The sequence below is a fragment of the Gymnoscopelus microlampas genome (genome assembly GCF_963454915.1).
Source record: "Gymnoscopelus microlampas genome assembly, chromosome: 10".
NCBI classification, from domain to species: domain Eukaryota; kingdom Metazoa; phylum Chordata; class Actinopteri; order Myctophiformes; family Myctophidae; genus Gymnoscopelus; species Gymnoscopelus microlampas.
Genome location: NC_139947.1, coordinates 12963482 through 12987973, shown reverse-complemented (window position 1 = coordinate 12987973; position 24492 = coordinate 12963482). Strand labels below are relative to the sequence as shown.

Here is a 24492-nt window from a genome sequence, read left to right as displayed (position 1 = left end):
GTGTGTGTGTGTGTGTGTGTGTGTGTGTGTGTGTGTGTGTGTGTGTGTGTGTGTGTGTGTGTGTGTGTGTGTGTGTGTGTGCCTGTGCCTGTGCCTGTGCCTGATCCACCATAGCTGGTCTCATTTAGTATTGGAGATATATGGTAAGAAAACGTGTGACTTAACGACTACCATCACAACAAATGACTCCTCCGCAACAACTGTTAGTTTTGTGATGCACAAAATGTAAATACAACAGGGAAGGGGGTCAGTCAGAGGTAAAAATTGTCTTGCAGAAAAAGGAAAAGAGCATGAATAAATATACACATGCGTTTGTTGTTGCAGCAAAGAGGCTCTGCATTGCTCAACATTTGGTGGATTCTGTCACAACAGAAAGCTCAGTTTGTCTCTCTCAGTTTTTGAACCTTGAGAGTCTACCTTACGGTGTGTGCTATAATTCATCAAAATAAAAATAAAAACATAATTTTTGAGAGACTGCCGGCTCATTCCATGCACCCTCCTACACCCCATGTCTCTTTATCTGGAGAATCTATCCATCAGCCTTTCCTTTTTTCACTTTTGGGGTTTTCAGTTGTGCAAAAGAAGCACTTTTGTTTGTTTTCCTTCTCTTAGCTTTCCAGGTGGGTTTTATCTAATCCCTGGGGGAAATGCCTGGGGAGGGGTGCTCCAAGTGAACTTTCATATTAAAAAAGTGTTAAGACAGTGAACGAAAGTTAAAAGTCTTGTTTTGGTGCTAGAAGAGTATTACTTCTTAATCTGACATGTTTCCTAACAGCCTGGTGTGACCTGACATTCTCATCCCAGCTTGTGCAGTCGCACACCATGGCTAAAATGACCCTACAATGGACGAGACAGCCCTGTTTTGTCCATAGGCTCTACAAAACAGACAGGGTATAGAGGTAGAGACAGAGAGAGAAAGAGATCGAAAGTATTTGTAAGTCTTGGACGCCGCCAAACTCAGTCCACTTTGTGCTGTAAATAGGTCCGTTAGGAACTTGTGGAGGGCTGGGACAAAGCAGAGAGGAATTGATGCGTGTTGATGTCACTGTTGGGTTCTCAGGTTCTTTAATAATGACTGGAGGGCAGGCTGGGCCACACAGAGATACAGAGGAGAGACGTTTAACAAGGAGACAGCTGTAAGAGGGAGGCTGTTTATGGGTTGATATTGTTGTACTGTTTTGAAGCTATAGCCTCTTTTCGAACATTGCATTACGGATCAAGTTTTTTTATTCTGTTTCATAATTTCAGTGGAGGACGAAGCTTACATATTTATTTGTTCATTTAGACTGGACTCTTAGTCTCAGGGCCCTATCTTGCAAGCGCAAATTGTGTTGTGGTTGTGTCCATGACGAATTTGACTAGTTATGTAATGCATTATTTTAACGCAAACAGAGAACACGGAGCTACTGGATGGTGTTAAGGCTCTGAATTAAGATTAATTAATAATTAATTATACATATTCCTTCCGACGTCGTAAAATCTTCCGGCTCGGAAAGGCTTTGTTTTTTTTTAACTGCTTTCAAAATCATGGTGGAGACGCTGCTATAACGTGCGCTGCGCGCTGGGAGCCCCATTTGGATCTTGTCAGTATCATATAAATCTGGGAACCAATCAGCAAAAAACATAAAAAGAAAACGTTTTCCTTTGAATTTGCCTCTGGCCGCGATCCTGCTTAGAGACCGGATGTCGGCCCGTTCACTCGCCTTCAGCCCTCCTCTTCCGGTGGTGCATCTTTGTTTTCATTCCTACTAACAACAAACTCTACACGTTGTAAAGGTAGATGCTGACAGATTCAGCTGCGGAGCTCTGAATCTGTCTTGAGAGATTAGTATCGTATTAACGATGGAATTACTGAGACAGAGAATGCTAGGATTCACAACGTTGTTACATGATAAGAGGAATGTGAACACATCTTATATCAGCAACAGAATAGACAAGCTACTTATGGAAAAGATGCATCTCTTTTTCGTTTAGTTTCTCTACCTCTCTCTCCTCACCTCTTTCTTCCTCTCATCTCCTTGACTGGGTTTCTCTCCTACTGTGTCATTACTCATTGTTCTGTGCGATGTGATGCCTACCCTGATGGCCTGTGAAACCGGTCCAAGTCCTAATGGGCTGTTCTGTCATCCAGCGCGGCGCTGAGTGACACTTCTGCTGTGCCATCCCACCGTTTCTCTCGTTTCCCAGACTGAGTTTCCGTCAGTGGGACAGGCAAGGTGACGACATCTCTGCAGGTCCACAGTACTGTCACTTTGATCAGGCTAGCACAGGATGGGGCAGGTGTGATGACAGAGACCCTACCGGACGGCTCGGCAGCCCGGAGCCTGGCACGTCTCAGAGGGAAGTGTGGAGTGTTTGAGGTATTGGCAGAACAACACTCACACTACTTACCGTGGCCAACGCTGCGTAAGGACTCTGACCAGATATTATTGACTGCCAATAATGTCAGCTCCCTCGGTGCTGAGGTAACTACTACAATGTTTTCCAGAGAATCTACCATAGCGTTTTACCTTAAAGTTAATGCTCAACTGTCAAATTTGCAGATGTACTGTACGGACAATGTTGACGTGAAAAAGACAACATTTGGAACATGGCACTTCAATGTCAGTACCCAGAATTTGCTGCAAAGGCTTGATCCGAGCAGTTCTCGAGGCCATTGCCCCTAGTAACAGAGGGGAGAATGGCCTTATAGGTAATGATGCAGGTCGGGAATGATGCAAGTTGGGAATGCATGCCCCTTCCATGACGACCGATTGGTTAAACCCGGAGGTCGGGGATCCCTGATGTCATCAGCAACTGCTGACGTTGTGTTGATAATATGCGAATGGAGTTCTATTGTACACGCTGCCACTGGTGAAGCAGCACAAACATGACGCAAAGCTCCACAAATCAGGGAAGCCGGGGCCCACGAACCCAAAACTCACAGAGATGTTTGAGGTTGTTAGGACAGACAGACAGACAGACACATTCTGTAAATCTACAGACTCCCACCAGAGACTGGACATGAATAAAGACCTGGAGATACTAGTAATAATAATTTTTACACACTGCCGGGGGAATTCATTTTTCAGCTTCACCCGACTGATTGCTGCCCAAGTGGTCAGGCTTGAGCGCAGGGGGGAGCAGTGAGTGTCTGCTCACGGGCACCTCGACACATTGCTGGGGCTTGGAATCGAACTTGGGACCCTCTGTTTCCCAGGCATCCTCTAACCTGTACCGCATGGTTGTGTGGACTATTGCTTGGAGATTAGTATAGCTTCTGTAGCTTCCCGTTGTTGTGATGTGCTACAGATTTAGTGTGCAGTATGAGGCCTGGTGTTCTGCTGCTTCCACTCTGGCAGAGTGAAGTCTGTCCAAGTGCGTGGAGGAAAAAATGGGCCTCAGCAGCAGATGGGGATGAGTGGAGCAGAACTTCAACATCCTGGAGTCCAAAGACTGACGGAATGCGGAACAGACACATGAGAGCCAGTTCCGGAGAGAAGAAAGAGAACAGAAAGATGGAAAGAGAGTAATTCTTCAGAATAAACAGGTGCTCTTTATCGTTTTCTTCTGCTGCCAAACAGCCGTCAATAGTATGTAAGAGACATTGATTTCTCACAGATGAGCTTTTTTTTTTTTACTTTCCATTGATCCATACACTTCTCCTCCGGCAGAGAGGCATCGATTTCTTTTTTTTAACCATTGTGTTTATTTGGAATATTCAACATGTTAGACAGGGGATCAACATCAGCTCATCATATCATATCATTTCTTCACATCGTTCTTTTGGTGTATTCCCCTGGGGAGAAAACATCCTTTTAACGTGTCATTTTTTTACATTTTCACCCTCCCCCCCACCACCCCCCACCCCTACTACTGGTTAATGTCAGTACAATACTTAACAAAATACAAGACAAACGATAAAAGCAAAGGAAAGCGAACAAAAAAAAAAGCAGACATATATATATATATATACACCCACGTACATGTACACCCATACATATATCCATATACACCTACACATATTTATCCAACCGACAAGAATAGAAATAAAGTGAAAATTTAACACACATCAGAAAATAATGTTTGAAAGGTAATAGATAAGTAGTGATATTTAAATGATAATAAAAATGGTCAGAGTACAGGAAAAGTATAAAATAGAAAATAAAACGTAAAAAATAAATAAAATAAAAAAAAAGTCCCCCCCCCCTCTCTCTCTTCTTAAATTTCAGCTTCAAGGCCTAAGTACAGCCGGGCTGTAAACATCCTCCACATTAAACTCAGTCATCCACATCATTTGCCTCAGTGAAGTCAATTAGTTTACGCCAGATTCCCTCAAAGTCCTCTGGTTTTTGCCTAAGATTATACATAATTCTTTCACTCGGGATGCATGAAGTTAGTTCTCTAAGCCACAAGGAGGTCGCTGGTGGGAATTCGTCCTTCCACCTGAGAGCTATACATTTATTGGCTGTTGCTAAGGCTATTTTTATAAGTCTTATGTTATTGTTTGTGCAGCCTGGCAGCAGCGAAGTGTCACCTAAAAGAATAAGCCTGGGTTCATGTGGAACGTTTGTTTGTACTATCCTGGACAGAGTCCCCAGAACTCCCTTCCAATATCTTGACAAATGAGTACAGGACCAGAACATGTGGACCAAAGAGCCCACTTCAACTTTACACCTTGGGCAATGTTGAGATCTGGCCTGATCTATTCTATGCATTCTCTCCGGGGTGAAGTAAACTCTATGAAGAAGGTTAAATTGCGTTAAAATATGCTTATTACTGAAAGAGACGTGCTGAACTTTCTCACATAGTTCAGCCCAATCCCTTCGATCGAAATAATAATCTAGGTCCGTTTCCCATTTATTCTTTACCATTAGCTCCTCCTTTTCTAAAAGGAGATTAACCCCAGTGTATATATGTGATACTAACCCTTTAATGGTATTCTTTTTGCGCACTAGATTGTCTAGAGGTAAAGTTTGAATGGTTTGAAGGTTTCCCCCTTGTTCTATTGAGATATAGTGTCTAACTTGTATGAATTTAAAAAAGTGTCTATTATCAAGGTCATATTTAGTTTTAAGGTCCTCAAAGGATGCCAAAACACCCTCCTTGTACATGTCGCCAAAAGTTTTGATACCCTTCCTGAACCATATTTGAGTGATTCCATCTCTTAAGGCACTTGGCAACAGGGGGTTGGCATGAAAGGGGGTGTGGTCGTAGATTGGTTGGATGTTGCCAGTCTTTTTACGCACTTCAAGCCATAGTTTATAAGTATGTTTTATATAGGGGTTCCCCGTTAGTGACTGTAGCTGTTTGAAAGAAAATACATATGGGACCGAAGCAAGAGGTATGGAGTCTAGGTCATGTTGTTCCATTTGTATCCAGGAGGGAGACTCTTGCAGGTCTGACTGCCAGGACCAAACTGCTCGTGATTGGGCTGCCCAATAATATGATTGAAAGTTCGGGAGCTTTAAACCCCCCTCACAGGGTTGGCCCTGAAGTACTCTCAATTTTATTCTAGGTGGTTTTTTCTTCCAGATAAATCTAGAGATACACGAATTCAGGTGTTTGAAGTAAATCTTTGGTACACCTATGGGTAACATTTGGAATAAGTAAAGCAATCTGGGAAGTACGCTCATCTTAATGCAGTTGATTCGACCTATTAAAGATAGTGGAAGGTCCATCCACCTATTTAACTCATCCTCTATTTTTCTTAACAGTGGGGAATAGTTTAAGGAGAACACTTTGGTACTATTATTAGGTATCTGGAGACCCAGGTAAGTTAACTCAGAGTTCCATTGAAAAGGAATAATATTAGTTGGGATGTTCTTCCCCTCTGTGTTCAGTGGCATCACCACACTCTTTGTGAGATTGACCTTATATCCTGAAACTGCTCCATATTCAGACAGTGTTTCTAATAGTGCAGGAACTGAAGTCACAGGATCTGTAAGATAAAGTAAGACATCGTCCGCATATAAGGAAATTTTATGATTGGCCCCTCCTATTTGCAATCCTTTAATTAAAGGGTGAGATCTAATTGCCACCGCTAGTGGTTCTATAACTAGCGCGAACAGTAGGGGGGAAAGTCCACACCCCTGTCTGGTCGAGCGCGATAAGAGTATCTGAGGAGAGATGTCGTTATTTGTTTGGATTTGGGCCATTGGATGCCTATATAATAAATTCACCAATTTACAGTAAATAGGGCCAAAATTCATCCTTTTCATAACTTCAAAGAGGAAAGGCCACTCCACACGGTCAAAAGCTTTTTCCGCGTCCAGTGATACGCAAATAGTCGGGGAGTCATATGCTTCAGAAGCATGTAGAATGTTGAAAAGCCTTCTTACATTATCATATGAAGAACGATTTGGAATAAACCCTGTTTGGTCCAGGTGAATTAAGTCAGGGACATGCTTTTCTAATCTTGTTGCTAATATTTTAGAGAGTATTTTATAATCTGTAGATAGAATTGAGATCGGTCTGTATGAACTACATAGTTTAAGGTCTTTTCCTGATTTAGGTAGTACTGTTATTAGTGCCAATTCTAATGATTCTGGTAATTTACCTATCTCCAAAGCGTGAGTGTACATTGAAAGCAGGGGGTTAATTAGTTTAGGTAAAAATGCCTTAAAAAACTCAACAGGGAAGCCATCTAGACCAGGGGACTTCCCTGGAGTCATTTTAAAGATGGCCGTTATTATTTCGTTTGCTGTTATACCTCCTTCTAAACTCTCCTTAGAAATTTCGTTTAGCTTATTTAGGTCATATTTGTCAAAAAAGAGTTTTATTTTTTCTGGAAATTTACCCTGTGATGTGTAAAGTTCTTCATAGTAGTTTTTAAAAGTATTATTTATTTCTTTTGGATTAGTAATAATATTAGGACCTGATTTCAATATGTGTATCTCTCTACTCGCTTCCTCTCTGCGGATCTGCCATGCTAGGAGTTTTCCAGTCTTATCACCCTGTTCATAGAATCTATGATTTATCCTCCTTATAGCGTTTTCTGTTTTCTGAGTGGTTATTGTATTATATTCTAATTGTTTTCTTCTAAGTTTTAGCTGAGTTTCACTGTTTTGAGATAATAGATATTCAGTTTCCAATTGTTTAATTTCTCTTTCTAAGTTTTCTATTTTAGACCTATACTTTTTGCGTTTGTTTGAGGTATAGGATATTATTTGGCCTCTGGTGTAGGCTTTTAGCGCTTGCCAAATGGCTTCCGGAGTGGCCGTATTGGTATTTGTTTCCAAAAAAATATCTAAGTGGTTATTAATAAATGTGATAAATTCGGCATCTTGGAGCAAATAGGAGCTGAATCGCCACCTTTTAGGGGAGCCAGTAGACTCTATGGCTGGGATCTTCACCATTAACCCTGAGTGGTCAGATATTGTTTTGGCCAAATATTCGCATGGAGGAATTGTGTGTACTTTGGAAAGAGGAACTAAGAACAGATCTATTCGCGAGAAACTATTGTGAACAGGGCTGAAAAAGGAGTACTCTCGCTTCAGAGGATTCTGGATACGCCAGATATCACATAGACCAAAATTTTGCATTTCTTTTTTTAATACCTTTGCCGCCTGAGTTGGATTTGTCTGTTTGTTTGAGGACCTGTCCCAAGATGGGGATAGGGCTAGGTTCATATCACCTCCTATGTAGGTCTCTTCTGGGGGGCTTGATAGGTTAAAAAAGAAATTAGTAAAGAATTGAGGGTCATCTATATTAGGTGCATACATGTTTACCAAGGTAATAGGTTGGGAGCCTATTAGACCCTGAATGACCACGTAGCGACCTCCTGTGTCCTTAAAGGTTGAACATAACTTGAATGGAATTTTTTTACTAATTAATATAGCCACGCCTCTTGCCCGGGAGGAGAAGGAAGAGTAGTACACTTGGTTATATCCCCCTTGTTTCAATTTGGGGTGTTCCTCATCTGTTAGATGGGTCTCCTGTAGTAGAGCAATGTCAATTTGGTGCTGGTTGAGATATTTAAAAATACGTTTCCTTTTAATATGGTGGTTAATGCCATTAACATTGAGGGTCAGACATTTATAATGCATGGTTGTATCTACCATTATTTAGGATGGAATACTATGAGTCCAGTTAATTAGGCCGAGATTTGTCTGACTCTTTGGAGCCAACCTGCTGCAAGTGAGAGCCAAGAGAGATGAAATAAAACCTGCCTGAGAGAGAGGGAGAGGACATAAATTAAGAAAACCCCTTACAAAAAACAAAAATAAAAAATAAACATTAAAAATAAAATTAAACCAGTAGTAATTGAACCCCCTTAACCATGACCTCTTCCCTAATGAGGTCTCCTTACCTACTCTATGATTGCCACACAATGGTGGCATTGTGAACATGAATGTTTTGCCCCTGGTCTATCCAAAAGCTAAAAGCGAGCCGAAAAAAATAAAATAAAGTGTTGAGTGGACCCCACTACTTTATAGTGGTCAAGGCTAGTCTAAATTGATTAATCCTTCAAGCTCCTGAGTCAACTTCATTCGGGGTGCCCCAGAGAGCAGCCATGTCCACAGGCCCGAGCCGCACCAAGACACGTCGAGATGCGGCACGCACCTGCGGACCGGCAGGTCCCATGTGGCCCCCGATGCATAATAAGATGTAAATAAAAGGTGTAGATGTCGGCTAGGGCCCCAAGGGGCCCCACCCGGTGGAGCAAAGGACTCAGGGAGCTAGCTGCGCCAACCCACACCAAGCCTCGGTCCCCCCCAGCCACAGCCCGCGGCCCTTAAAAGAGTCGGTTAGGCCGTAGCTGGGTGGAGACCGAGCCCAGCGCGAGGCGGCGCCGCCAGCCCTAAATAGTTACACTCAAAAAACCAATACAGAAAAGCCATGAGCCAAATTCTATTATACCCATTGATCAATTCAGCTATTTATTTGTGTAGATCATAATAATTATATTTAAACCCGACAAACAAACCACTAGAATTAAGTGCATAAAATAAATATTAGTCAAAATATCAAATGAATATTAACTAAATGAAATGCAAAAATAGAGATATCGGTCAAATATCAACATTAGGTACAATAATATTAATTTTAGAAACAAAAAGAAACCTTATTATTTATCAAACCCTATAAAGAATAAGTCAAAAGAGAAAAAGAGAGAGAGTAAAGAAAAAGAAAAGACAAATCACCTGTAACCCTTTTAAACCAATAGTGCTTAAACACTGAGCAGATATCCTTATTCCGTTAGACATACACGAGCATTTATAAAAGAGAGAGAGAGAGGGAGAGAGAAAGAGAAAAAAGAAAGGAGATAGCAAATAGGCCATTTTGTAAATATTACTTAAAAGTAAAATAGTACAACCAAAAAAAAAAACCTTGACAGTAGCCAGTATAACCGCCTTACTAAAAGAAAACAGCGGACACCATCTTAGTGGCCAAGGGTCCGTCTAATTTAATTCATTAACTGCTGATATATTAACGTTTTGCACCGGGTTTGTATTTCGCCGTCCACCGTGCTGCGCACCGCGGGCAGCCGGTTCCCTGGCCCACCCCAAGCCAAAGCGTGGCGAGGGCCCGCGGACCGGTCGCGTCCCGCGAGCGCCCAGGTGGGGCCCACAGTGCAAGACATCCCACGTCAGAACAGTTTAACAGAGAAAAATTAAAAAGAGGGAAAATAAAGAGGGGAAATATAACCACGGATTACATACAGAAAGGAGGAAAGAGGGCAATAACTGTAGCTGGTATGACCGGCATTACTGAAGGAGGATAGCGGACGCCATCATAATAGCCATGGGCCCGTCTAATTTCTGGGCAGCTAGTTAGCTTAGCCGCCCGCCATTCAGTCTAAACAAAGGTAGGGCCGTGTGGTGCTTGGACAGCTAGTTAGCCTAGCCGCCCGTTGGCCAGTTAGCCGGTCCAACAAGTACAAAACCTCCCATGTCAAATACTTAAACCGAAGAGGAATTGAGGAGAGAGGAAATAAATAAAGAGAGAGAGTTTGACCACAAAATACGTACACACAAAATAAAAATAAAACATTAACTAGTATAAAGGAGAAATAAAAAAAAAAGAAGAGAAAACAAAAAGAATACCACCACAAAATATGTACAATAGGGAGAAAAAACATTAACATTAGCTAGTGTAACAGGCGCTACTGAAAGAGAACAGCGGACGCCATCATATTAGCCATGGGCCAGTGTAATTTCTAGGCAGTTAGTTAGCCTAGCTCCCTGCCGTACGGACCAAACAAAGGTGGGGCCGTGTAATATCTGGACAGCTAGTTAGCTTAGCCGCCCGTTGGCCAGCCCAAACAGCGGTGGGTTTAGACTAGCATGAGCCTAGCATGACCCCCCGATAGATTTAGTCAATGTTTTGTCCAACAGAAAGTTAGTATTCTTTAAAATCAATAACAGATTATATCCCATTCCTCCCACCCCCCACATATCCGAATGTAGTCTATGCTGTGAGTGATTATGTTCTGCTCAGTCTTATTTTAATTACCGTAGCCGTGTTGATCAGGGAGCGAATGTCTCCGGGTATTCTCTGCGTAAATACGCAGAGGCCGTCTCCACCGAGGTAAACGATTTGGTACCTTCTCCGGATCGCTCATCGACCCGGAGAGTTGCTGGGAAGAGGAGCCCATATTTGATCCCGGCGTCTTTTAGCTGCCGCTTCAGGGGAGAAAAGGCCATTCTCCTCTGATGTACAGCAGCCGACACGTCGGGAAACACCATTATTTTAACGGTGCCGTAGAAGAGATCCCTCTTCTTACGGGAAGCCTCCAGGATCCTGGTCACGTCTCTGAGGCGTTGGAAGGTGATGATGAAGACCCCCGGGGTAGCCTGCTTCTTGGGGTGCCGTTGTTGCAGACGGAACGCCGTTTCTATCTCGATTGAGCCGGCTTCAAGCCCCAAGATGTCTGGGAGCCATTTCTCCAGGAAGCCCACGGCGTTGTTCTCCTCTTCTCCAACCGGAAAACCGACGGCTCTCAGGTTTCTTTTGCGTTGTTTATTCTCATATAGGTCCAATTTATCTCTAAGTTCAGTCAACTCTTTCTGGTGTTTCAGTTCCTGCTCAGCCAGAACCTGGCGCAGATCGACCACGGTTGCCTCATATTCTGAGCATTTAGCTTCCACAGCAGTAACCTTCATGTTAATTGCAGCCACAGCCTCAACCAGCTTTCCCACCGCGGTATCAACTTTAAGTATCTGGGTCTGGATAGAGGCTTGGATTGTGTCTGTGAACCTGGTCATCTCCGTGGTGAACCACGAGGGTGGTTCAGATGTTTGTAGCAAGTTGCTCTCCGCCATTGCTGGCTCTAGAAAGTTGCTCGCGTTACGTTGTCCTCGGTTCTTGCGTTGTTGGTTGCGTGTTGTCATTTGAACCCTTTACAGAAAGTTTCAACTTCTTAGAAAAGGTTTCTGTAGTGGGGAACACTTAGTATCAGGGTAGCTTTTTATCGGAGGACCAGCCGGCACGTCCGTTCACTCCGCCATCTTGATCATCGTTGGCTTGATCGCAGCGAAACTGTGCACACACACTCCCTGGATGAGGCATCGATTTCTTCTGCTCGGGTAAATAAAGACTCAACGTACCCCCGCGGCTATACCGCCACCCCCAGTACAACAGCCATCAGCAAAAAAAAAAGAAAGAACAAAGGAAAAAAGCCAACAAACTCCTGCTGGAATGTTGACTTCAGCAAGGAGTGGATATAGATATTATATTATGATATTGTCCTGAGAAATACCTCACATATTGTTCTGATAGCACACAATAATTGTCATGAACACTGGTCAGATGGAAATTAATACACAAATAAGTCTTGGTCTGTTTTTTATTCAAGCATTGGCACCTTGGAAGAATGTCTCAGTGTCTCTCCCTACATTAGAAAGTTACATAATTTATAAGACGGGGTGCCATTTATCTTTTTCTTCACAAACACCTGGTTTCACCACCATAATCCTAATACACCACACTGCTGGCAGTGGTATCCCTATAGGCAGGGCAAATAGAAGTTTATATGGGTGAAGTACCTTTGAGAAGTACTTGCCCTGCAGGGCAAGTAGGGAAAAAGCTGGACCCTGGGCGTTCTATCCCACTATTAAATGAACAAAACCCTTGTCAGTCTGTCCTCATCCGATTTTGTCCTCAGTGAGTTGACCAGTCGATCTGAAATTGCACATGGCATATGCAGAGAGTAAGGAAGACAATATGGAAATGTGAGTATTGACTACAGTAGTATCACTATTGACAGAGATCTTGGAATACAAACATCCACTTGAGCCAATATCCTGATAGTGGGCTCGCAGTCAGCACTGGGGTGTTTGGACACTACCATAGGGAGCTGTAAGTTAGTGTGTGTGTCGTTATACTCATCTTCAGAGCAGTCAGAGCCCCATGTGTCACACGCCCCTGGGAGTGGAGCCGCTGATTAATTTTGTTTTCGCTGGGCCTTACGTGCATGTCTGGTGCCATGGGAGACTGGGGAAACGACGTGAGCCATCTTCCTTAGCAATTATGCCAGGTCCAGCTAGGCCATTGTTTGTGGCTGAGGTGGCGCCGTGGGACCTGTGTGGTTACATTGTATTTGCTCAGTTTAAGGAGGAGAGGAGACAGGTTAGGAAGCATGGGGAGGTTGAGGCTGGGGAATGGCTTGGAAATGTGGTGAACAGAGGAACAGTCAAGACATACATCTACAGTATGTTCACCATCTGATGTTCCCCTTTACATTTTATTTCCCTTATTCTTGCTTCCTCGATCTATTCTCCACAACTTTGCCAATCTACTTATGAAAAACATAGTTTTTCTGTTCATGCTATCTCAACCCTTGTTTCAAACTTTCTACAGTAGTTTCCTGACATTAACGCTTTGAATGTCACCTGCTGGATTGTTCAAGTGCATCTTCCACCTTGCTTCATTTGATTTCATCTTGATTGCCCCCCCCCCCCCCTCATGTTTTCTCTTCATGCCATCAAATCAAGGTCACACTTTACACCTCTTTTGTTTTCACATACTCTGACAGGTAATAATGAAGTTTTCGGTTTAACTTTATTGTCACATGCCAGTTTACACCAAGTGTAAAGGAGTGGGTGAAATCATTTTGTATAAGCTTCCTCTGACTGCAGTTACAAATTAAGAATACAAATAATAGAGTTAAAGGAGGAGTTCACACAAAAAATGACTTATTTTCTATCAATTGCACACCCCATGAAGCCTTGAATTCATGGATTTATTTTTGTTTTTGTGGCATTCCTAAGCCAATAATTTGATGACCAGGTGTGTATCCGGTAGGAGACACAAATAATCTACTTTGTGTCCTCTACCGGATCCATTAGCCGGTAGGAGACGGGAATCAAATTATTGGCTTAGGAATGCCACAAAAACAAAAATAAATCCATGGATTCAAGGCTTCATGGGGTGTGCAATTGATAGAAAATAAGTATTTTTTTTGGGTGAACTACTTCTTTAAGACAATCCCTGAAAGTTACCTGTATATATACCTTTATAGTGTATATATACAGGTACAAGAATGGTACTCAGGTGTTTTCTGTATATTATATAAAATATATTTACCAATATATCAAATATACATGCACATATTTGAGGATCATGTATGTGTACAATCAGCATAAAGGGACACAGGTCAATGAATGTACCTGTGGGTGAATAGCGCATGGAGAAACGATAAAGAACAGATTATGGTCAGAAAGTGCAGCAGATACGTACTGTATGGATGAATACTGTACAGCCGTGTTCATCAGCTGGATGGTCTGGCTGTGGAAACTGTCCCTTAAGGCCCGTTCATAGTCCCTAGATGTGTCTTAAACGTGCGTCATGGGGTGAGGGATTCCGTCCGTTCTTTACGGACACATACATGGTTCGCTCACGTTATTTAGGAGAGAGAGATTGCACGTACCCAATGTTGCCATGTCTGCTTATTATAAGCGACTTTGGGCTTATTCTTCTGTATAGTTGCTTGTAAACAAACAAGCAATTTTTTACTCCACTACATCTCAGAGGCAAATATTGTACTTTTACTCCACTACAATTATTTGAAAACTTTAGTTACTAGTTACTTTTCAGATATAAATGATGATATTATGAAACATACATTAACCACTTTAGCCCAATTTTATACATAGGCTATTTTCAAACATTTTTGTACTTTTACTTTTGGTACTTTAAGTACATTCTGATACCAATACTTTTGTACTTTTACTCAAGTACATTTTTAATTCCAAACTTTTATTTGTAACAGAGTACTTCTGCATTGGAGTAGTGATACTTTTACTTAAGTAAAACATTTGAGTACTTTTTCCACCACTGTTATATGTGGCCTAGTCGATTCTTTTGGGCTTGTTTTCATAGACCTGGTTACTTATTTCTCTCACAAAATCTGGCAACAGGTTACAATGCTATGAAACTAGCATTGTAGCCCAGTGGTACTACGGGCAAAACGTAGTAAACGTCCGTCGGGCTGACGGTGAATGTCGACTGAACGGACGGAAAAACTGGAGCCGCAATTGACGGAGGGGGAGACAAAAACGACAACGTAAGGAGCGCCACCGCTCGTTGCGTATCCTTACGTCCGACTATGAATGATACTTTAGTCTGTTTGTGCAACATTTTATACCACGGTATCACAATGCCTGAAGGTAGGAACACAGGTGTGTGGGTTGGTTAGTGTCCGTAAAGGGAAACTTAGTGATTTGAAACTTAAATGCCATTGTTCTGATGTGAGAAGTTAATATATATTATATACATAACAGTATAGGGTAGGAAAAAATACCCTCTGTCGTCAGTGTAGAAATCAAATAATCCGTAACTGTATAATTCCTCAGTAAACACGTGACATTATGTTGATAGTAATTGCTCCACAACAAATAAACTGGAAGGGAGTAGGCTACTCGTCTAAAGCCTTTATGATTTTTAGGAAGGGAGACTGTGATTTAATAGATCTCTGTAATGTATTTAAATGTATAAATATAATAATATCTATGCTGCATACATTAAACCTTTCCATAGCAGTTGCTTTAGTATTGATTAACTGAATAATATGAGCTTGTGTTACAATTAAGTCGCGTGACAAATAATGTAGAAAAACATTCATTTGACTTTGTGCATCTACACAGCACAGTCCTGTGTGTGCGCATGCTTGAGTGCATGTGTGTGTTATGCTTGCTACGGCACCTGTGCTCCAGTTTTTCCTGCATCTCTCTCTGGAGTGTGTTCAAAAACGCATTTTCCAAACAGAATGAGAGAGCTCCCGCCTCCCCGAGGTGTCTTGCTTTCTCCTGTGCGTACGTTTACCAGTGATTAATGACTGCTCCGCTCCGCTGACAAACACACCCACAACAACAACACAGGGACATGAGAGACACAGAGAAAGTCCAAAAGAACAACGGAACAGAGAACAACCAACTGAGCCTACTGCATTTGAAGAATTTGATTGGGTCAAAGGAGGTTGTGTACAATTCAGAGAGAGAGAGAGAGAGAGAGAGAGAGAGAGAGAGAGAGAGAGAGAGAGAGAGAGAGAGAGAGAGAGAGAGAGAGAGAGAGAGAGAGAGAGAGAGAGAGAGAGAGAGAGAGAGAGAGAGAGAGAGAGAGAGAGAGAGAGAGAGAGAGAGAGAGAGAGAGATTGATTGATCGAATACTTTATTAACAGTTTGCAATTAGTACAGAGGTACGATTTACAATGATTGTTAAAATCCCTAGGGGCTTGTTTCCACTGTGTATTCAATTCATTAAGACATTTAAAGACATACAATAATACAATAATAAACAAGACATAATCAACACTAGTAGCAATGAACGTATGTGTACAGTAAACTTTTTTTTGGGGGGGGGGGCATTTCTGGTTGACCATTTACAAATTGCAGACAGGTCCTCTTTTATGGCGGTTTTGAAGGAGGCTAAGGAGTCACACTTTTTGATGTTTGTTGGAAGGGCATTTCATATTTTGGTGGCATAGCAGTAGAACGAATTTGACCCAATGTTTGTGCCGAATCTAGGTTGAGTGAGATCAGCGGAGCTCCCTTTGGTGTTGTGCCTGTGTGTGTCTTTCACGTTATTAAAGTAGTCTGACAGGTACATGGGTATCCCTGTTTCCTTGCGTATCTTGAAGACCAGGGCCATTGCCAGTTGCTTTACTCTGTCCTCTACCCTGAGCCATCCCATCCTAGCATAATGAGCAGGGGTTAGGTGAGTTCTGCATGGGTGTGAGGCCAAGTAGTAACCAAATACAAAAGTTTAGAGAGGAGGCGGAAGGTAAAGATGGAGGGTTAGTGCAACTGAAGCAGGATTTGGATGTGTGTCTGGTAGAATTTCTTAGAGAAGTGGTTTTCATGGCCTCGTCTCCTGAATGTAATGCCTTCTGGCATCTGCCAGTGTTAGCTCTGCCAACAGCAGCACAGCATCAGTACGGTCTGCCTCTGGCCTCGCCACACCACAACATGCACACACAGGCATGCGGATGGTCATACAGACTGAATTTCTTTCACACAGCTACGGTACATATTTACATATGTACCGTATGTATGTGCTATGCAAGTTCATACTGCACCTGTGCTCTCACAAGCGTGCATGTATGTGTGTATACAGTACTCATAGACATCCAATGCATTTCAGGCATTTATACATGTTTTGTTTACAGTATGTACTGTGTAATTCCTTGGCTGTGCACGCACACAGACACAGTGAAATAGGTTGTGCTAGTACATAGGGAGTAAACAGAGCCTCAGTGTAGTGCGTGTGCCGCACGATTGCCTTTGTATATGCATTGTTTGGGGGTTTTGTTTGTTTGCCTTTTCTGCTTTATCCCTGAACAAAGAGAGGACTGCAGCTTAGCCAAGTACGGGCCTCCATCTTGTTTTTTGAACGTGGTCCATGAAAAAAAACCTCAACGAGGGAAAAACCCCACTGTTGCAAGTATTTAACCCAATAAAACCGGGAAAGCATCTGTGTCGTTTTATAATTTGCCTATTCAAAAATAGCAGATATACAAGCTCATAGCTTGATCTTGTAGACTACTTGGCCTCACACCCATGCAGAACTCACCTAATCCTCAGGTCTTAATGGGTTAAGGATCACGATCCAATCCAATCCTCGGTCACAGGGAAACCATATGGAATGCCTTAAAAATGTACAGTAGACTGCAAGGATCTCATTTTAAACCATATGGAATGTCTTATAAATGGTACAGTAGATTGCAGAATCTTATTTTCAGAGCCAAATAATTTCAGGCTGTGAAAATACGGAGTCTTAAGTATATCAAACACATGCTGTATATGTTCTGTAAATGTAGCATGTTTTGTTAAGAACTGTGTTTAGTCTTGCTTGGCAGGTACACACACACGTATGCGCGCACACGCACGCACACACACACACACACACACACACACACACACACACACACACACACACACACACACACACACACACACACACACACACACACACACCACATAAACTATGCACTTATCATGGAATGGGTGTGAGTATCCATGTGGAGTAAGGGGTACTCATGTAAGCATTTCATTTGCTCTTTGTTTTATTCAATAACATGTCTTGGGCACTTTCAGAACCTCTTTGTTTGATTTCTTCTCCTGAAGAATTCACTATGGATATTTTCCTTCCAAACCCCAGCTGAATACTTTCTTCCAGCACAAGCACACAGAGTGTGGAGGTATTTTAAATAATCTGGCTGAATACACAAGTTGATATTTATTGTTCTTCACTGCACTTCAGATAAATAACGCAGTTTTTCAAGTGCAAGATTATCAGACTTTGCACGAACTGTATTGCATTGGCACATTCCAGCATAGGGTAACATAACATAGGGTAATTGTTCTCAGGAGTAGAGAGTGTTATTAACAGCCGCGACAGTGTGGCTAAACGGTGAAACAACTAACTTGTCGCCAGTCTTGCGTTCCATTGCACCATACACACCGATTTGGTATTATGGCTGGAGTGATCCCATCGCAAGATGGTCTCTAGTTTGAATAACATTCATTTGGACATTTCCTTACAACCAGAACCTACATTTTAAAGCTGGCTGTATCCTGCAGGCCTAAATGATTCAAGATTTGTTTATTGAACATGTTATATGTTATATCCATGTGCACAAGGGTAAAATCCTTTGATCTTGGATCCTCAACATTGTAGGAGCAATAACAACAATAACAAAGACATAAATCAGAATAGCATCAATAGTAAGTAAAAACAGGTGTGTGCATTAGTCATAGCAGTATGTGAAGTGGTTGCAGGTGCTGTGTGCATGGGTCCTACTTCTGTCCTACAGTAGTTCTGAAATGATCACTCTGGTGGTAGGTTTGTGGTGAGATGACATATAAGGAGAATGAGATTTAGTACTATTTAGTGAAACCTGCATTTCAGTTTGACAAAGATCCGCTTCGCTTCTGTGAATCAGGGATTCAATAGCAGGATGTGAATGTGAAGGAACATGAATTCTCACGCAAGCAGGTGTGTGTGTGTGTGTGTGTGTGTGTGTGTGTGTGTGTGTGTGTGTGTGTGTGTGTGTGTGTGTGTGTGTGTGTGTGTGTGTGTGTGTGTGTGTGTGTGTGTGTGTGTGTGTGTGTGTGTGTGTGTGTGTGTGTGTGTGTGTGTGTGTGTGTGTGGCGGGGGGGGGGTTACAGGAAGGACCTCTAATGATCTCATTCAATTATTGTCTTATTACAGTATGCATTCCCTGCTTTAAAGGGACATTTCACCATAGATCACTTTTAATGAAGTTTAGGACTCAAGAAACAAGGTCCTGTTTTTTTTGTGTGTGTATAATCTGTGTTTTTAGATATCTAGTAATCTTCGAACATCTCGTGACGTTATTTACGTCACGAGATGTTACGTAATTCCTTTCCGCACTACATGTCTCGACGCGTCTCACACAGACCAGCTCCAAAGACCGCCCCAATGGGGTGTCCCCACACGGCCAGTCACTCCCATTAGCTGCGCCCAGCGGGCAACCCCCGTTGCAGAGTGAGACTTTACTTTACCTGAGTTATCTTCTGATAGTTGTACTTGAATGTTGACATGAAATAATAATCCTGTGTAGTGTTTCATAAGCGCAAGCGTGAAAAAAAAAGACAGCATGGAGAGGCAGCGCTGGTAAACAAACCGTCGCGAAAGGCTAGGATAAAAATACCAAGGATTCGACAGTGATGTCACTACTATGTATGACACAGAAGTAGAACTGCATGAAGATAGCAAGGATTTGTCAGTGATATGACATCACTAACGAATCCTTGGACATATATGTAACTAGATGAACGTGTGCTATTCACGTTCTTCAGCCAGTGTTGCCAGATATTGTGAGAGAAATAAGCAACCAGGTCTATGAAAACAAACCCAAAAGAGGATAACTAGGCCAAGAGCACTTTACCTAGACATGGGATATTATATATTTGAAAATTGCCGATCTACAAGCTCACAACGCTTCGCGACCCATTGTGAGCTTGTAGATCTGCTATTTACAAAAAAATCTTGAGGGGGAAAAAGTGCAAAATGTGGAATATTTTTGACACATATTTGTTAGGGGCTCCCTGGCACAAATTATAATTTCAGATGGGGGACTGTGGAAAAATACATGAACATGTTTGAGAACCACTGGTTTAAACAACAATCAAAACATTTGGAAACAAGCCCAAATATCAACTACATTTTAGAAAGAAGCCGCTTATAATAAACAGACATGGCAACACTGCCATGCTGTTTGAATGTTGTTTTTGGAGATCACACCCACATAGAACCTCCCCTGCCACAAGGAGGGGCAGTAAACCAAAGCATTATGGTCATTGTAGTAATGCAGCAGTCCAGTCAAACCGTAGTCAAACACACAGATTTCATTATTTTTCTGGCCATAGGGTGCAAATTTTAAATTGTGCTACTGTTATCTACTACAAATACTATTACCATTGAGTGATTGCAGTTTCTTTCAGGGGTGAAATGCTCCTTTAAGAGCTACAATTCCCTGCTGTCCTTGTGTTGTGTTGTGTTGTGTTGTGTTGTGTTGTGTTGACATGTAATAAATACCATATGAAGTTCATTTCCCTTCCTTAAATAGTATTAACAGGATCAATGTAATTACTTTCATAAAGATCCAGGAAGTGGAGCCTCTTAGAATCTCCTGGTATTGACAGGGAAGCGCATTGTCGCCCCATTTATATCATTGTCAACAGTAATTTTTCTGTGTTTGCTCCTGTGTTCATTGAAGGTAGAACAAAATATAGTTTTCCCCCTTATCAACAATTATTTTGACATAAACAATCCTAATTAAACTCCTGAAGTCCTAACTAAGTTCCATCAGACATGTTTAGCCTATAGTTTCAGTTGTATTCTTTTTATTAACGTTTTCTATACAAACAGTACAAGATAAACAAAATGAGAAAGGCTTGGATCGTGTTCTAGTTTGTTTTTCAAAGTTTAGAGCCCAGATTAATGTGCCTATGCTTCCCTGTGAGCTTTGCACCTCCTATAGGCTCCTGCTACACACCATGGCCTAGAGATATGACTTTATTACAATTCCCCCAGTCTCCCACCTACACCCCTACACACACACACACGCGCACGCACACACACTTCCCAGCATTCTTATGACACTCCTCGGCAGGCTCCCCCTGGGTTTGGATCGGCATTAAATTAAACTGTAAATCATCTTACCAAAAAGACACAAGAGTTACGTCTGGGTCAAGGGCAGCAGTCCCAGGCTCTTTAATAGGAGATGAGAGGGACTTTATGAGGGAGATAAATAAGAGCTTTACCAACAGCCTCTGTCTGGACCCCTGGAGGGTGGCCTGGGTGACCCTGTGGATCAGAGGATGAAGGAGAAACTAAGATGTCCTCAAAGACATTAAAGAAATAATGTGCAGTGAAATTGGACGAAAGATATTCGGCAAGGGACTCTGGGAAGTGGGGACCAGTGGTGAAGAGGGAGAATGGGTTGTTTCTTGGTATTATATGAGATAAGGTCCTTCTAGCAGATGGGAAGGACGCTTGACGATGTTGGCAGCCAAACATACGGATGGAACAATTGACAGAGAGGCAGACGCTCATGCAGATTCAGCACGGGAGGAATCAGACAGGCGCGCAGACGAAAAGAGAGACAGTCAGGTATAGAGCTTGAAAATCTGTGTCTCCTCCATAATGATTGCATGTCTGCCAGTGGCAGGGGCCTAACAAAAGAAAACCAGGTTCATCACAAAGAAACAACATTTAGTGGAAATGGAAGGACAGAGTAATTGCTTGGGAAAAAGTCCTTGGGCATGAGATGGAATTGAATTGCAGCCCCTCTGGATGCCAGGCATCTGATGTAAAATTCCAATCTCACTTAATGTGCTTGTATTTTTTCCATTTTGCCGTCTTTGGCTCCTTCTTTCCTTGAGGTAAAAATGTGAGACAAATTGAAATTGAGGCCTGTACCGGAATAATATGATCCGACTTAGTTTGTCATTTACAATGAAAGACCTCCATCTGAATCTCTCCATGTAAATGTAATGCATACCGTCTTGGGGTTGTGGCATGTTTGCATGCTGTTAATCCCCCCCCCCCCCCCCCCACACACACACACACACACACACATGCACAGATACAATATGTGCACAAATAGAAACAGAGAGAAAGAAAGTGAGAGAGTGAGAGAGAGAGAGGTACCAAAATATGAATTGCAAGTACGCATCATTGCTGTATGTGCATAATGAAATTCCTCGTCGAGCAATGAAAAGCATCTTGAGATGAAACCACCACAAACATAACGAGTTTAGGACCAGATAAAAAGTTGCAGGTATTTTTATACCACGTATTTTAACTTTGTAGACTCCTTCATTGGCGCTCGCTCATGAGTGTTCCCCATTCCCTACTCTGTCATCCTGCTTTACACAACTCTATTTTCTCATAATTTTCAGGAGAAAAGAACATTTGCTCCTAACATTCTTGTAAAGCTTAAATGTCCCACATTGCTCATAAAAGCACAGTTTGTGCGTAGGCCTGGCAGAACAGCACACAGGGGATAGCGGTCAGTGGTGCATTTGAGGCCATGGAAAGCGCTTCATTACAGAACATTACTCCTTGAGGTTGGTTCAGCCTTCAATGTCACTGGCTGTGTGCACAGGACTTAGTGTTAAGCCAGTGGGGCTGCTGGTGCATGTCCGGGTTGTCAATAACCTTTTTTCCCCATGACCTCCCCCCAGACTTCAAAAAAGGTTCGTGGACACTGGCCCCATGAAGCTGGCTCTGATCCAGGTTCTGCTGCGTTCTGAACCATATCAGTCAAGAAAAAGACAGGTTTACTGCCTGGGGGGCTGTAAAGCAAAGTGAACATAGCTGCCATCTGCACTGTATGTTGCTCTTCAAAATATTAACATGCTCACCAAATAGAAACATGCACCATACTGTATATACACATGCACACATAGACAAAAGTACAGATGCACATGCACACGCACAGATGCACGTGCACGCACAAAAACACACACCCACACACACACACACCCCTCACTCTTCCTAGGTTCATTTTTCAAGATGACAGCTGGACTGTGGAGTTTGCCAAACCAAATCCCTCGCTGGTTTAGTAGGAGCCAGAACATCCTGAGAAACATTCTGACACACATTCACAGTCCTGCAGTGTGTGTGTGTGTGTGTGTGTGTGTGTGTGTGTGTGTGTGTGTGTGTGTGTGTGTGTGTGTGTGTGTGTGTGTGTGTGTGTGTGTGTGTGTGTGTGTGTGTGTGTGTGTGTGTGTGTGTGCGCGCGCATCTTTCCTAACACACAGCAGCAAGGCACGGTCCAGCCACTCTCCAGCTTGCCAGTCTTTGGCATGGGCACACTTGGCAGGAAGAGGAGCCATTTTGCCGGGCCAATCAATATCAAACACAAAATCCCCATCTCTCCTCTGCCTGGCCCCCCGAAACATATACGAACATATAGCCTACATCTGGGTTCATTTTCTCCGCCAGGCCGAAGGCATGGACGAGACTATGTTTTGCACCCTGTCCGTCCGTCCAGATGTGTCCAAACATCACGCAAATCAGTACACAGCATCTCTATAGTTATTAAACGAAATGGTTCTTTCAGATTTTTATCATTCCATCCTGATTGGCTAAGATTGGCTTCCAAAGTTTGCAGGAGTGCTCAGTTTTGAACAAAATGCCTAAAATCATGAACACAGCGTGCAATTTCTGTGAAATTTTGCACGCACATTCAGAGGAAGGAGTGGCACATTTTTCAAATCAGCCTCATGGTGGCGCTATAACAGGCCGATTCATGTTTTTACCTATAACTGCACGGATCTGTGTAAAACTTTGTATGCGCACTCCCTAGAGGCCAAGAAAAAACCTTTGCCCTGCATTTTTCACATCTGCCTTTTATAGCGCCACCAGGAGGCTGACTTATGTAAAACACATTTTTGGATATTACTCCTTCAGATTTTATCAAAATGTCATGCAAATTGGTGTGCACAATTTCTATAGTCATGTGATCAAGACGGATCTGTTCGTATTTTTCATATTCCACACTGATTGGCTAAGATTGACATCTAAAGTTTGCAGGAGTGGCCTGTTTTGAAAAAAAAAACGATTGTGTCCGATTGTGGTGAAACTTTGCACGCAGATTTGCACTACATTGAGGAACAAATACCACCCTTTCAACATTGTCCTATTATAGCGCCACCAGGAGGCTGATTTTTGCAAAAGAAAACATTATGTAATATTCCTAAAAAAAGAATCCAAACATCACGCAAATCGGTACACATTATAGTCAAGTGATTCTGATTGGCGAATATATATATAACCTACCTGACATGGCGGAGACCTGTGCTCCGAGGAGCACTTTTTCTACTCTGTACACGTGTTTAACTGAAGAGACCTCTGAGGTGCTGGTCCCACTAGGCTGAAGGGTGTGCTGTAGCCTACACTTACAGTACACTACACTATGCTCTCCAAACCGTACTTCCAGCTGTGTTCACAGAAAACCACAGGATGATGCAACAGGATGTTGGTAAGACTAGACCGATGGGGGCAACGTGAGACAGATTGAGGCGGGCAGCGTTCGATCAAGCCAAGGCCACAATGTGCGGTCAGGACAGATGATTCCGTCCCCTCTGCTCACACCACTTTGTAAAAAAAAGATTTCTTGTGCCAGGTTAGTGTCCAATCACAGTCCTCAGCGACCCCTGGCCGCAGTCCCATTGGTCGCCTGGCTTCCTGTTTCTAGACAGCAGGGCTCACATCCCATTACAGAGTTCTGCTGAGGCAGTCAATTTAAAGCCACTTTGCTTCCCTCCCTCCTCTCTTTCTCCTCTCACTCTCACTCTTTTTTTTACACTCATGTTTTCCCTCTAGTCTGCATTTCTCCCACAGGCTGCAGAGTGCCGGATCTTGCACAAGAATTGGGAGGGAACCCAGGAAGGGGGAGAGGGAGGGTGTGGGCTATGAAAGGCGGACATCATGTAAATGCACACACAGGAGGAGGGGTAAATGACTGACAAAAGTGCAGTAGTAGCATATTTCCCTCTCTCTCTCTCTCTCTCTCTCTCTCTCTCTCTCTCTCTC

At 42.6% G+C, this 24492-nt stretch overlaps 1 protein-coding gene across 1 annotated transcript in view; it reads left to right on the top strand.

The window, feature by feature from the left end:
* Positions 1-24492, top strand: part of LOC311054076 (cadherin-4-like) — a gene marked incomplete at its 5' end in the record, with an annotated part of 117848 nt that overhangs the window by 34109 nt on the left and 59247 nt on the right. The window lies entirely within an intron of this gene.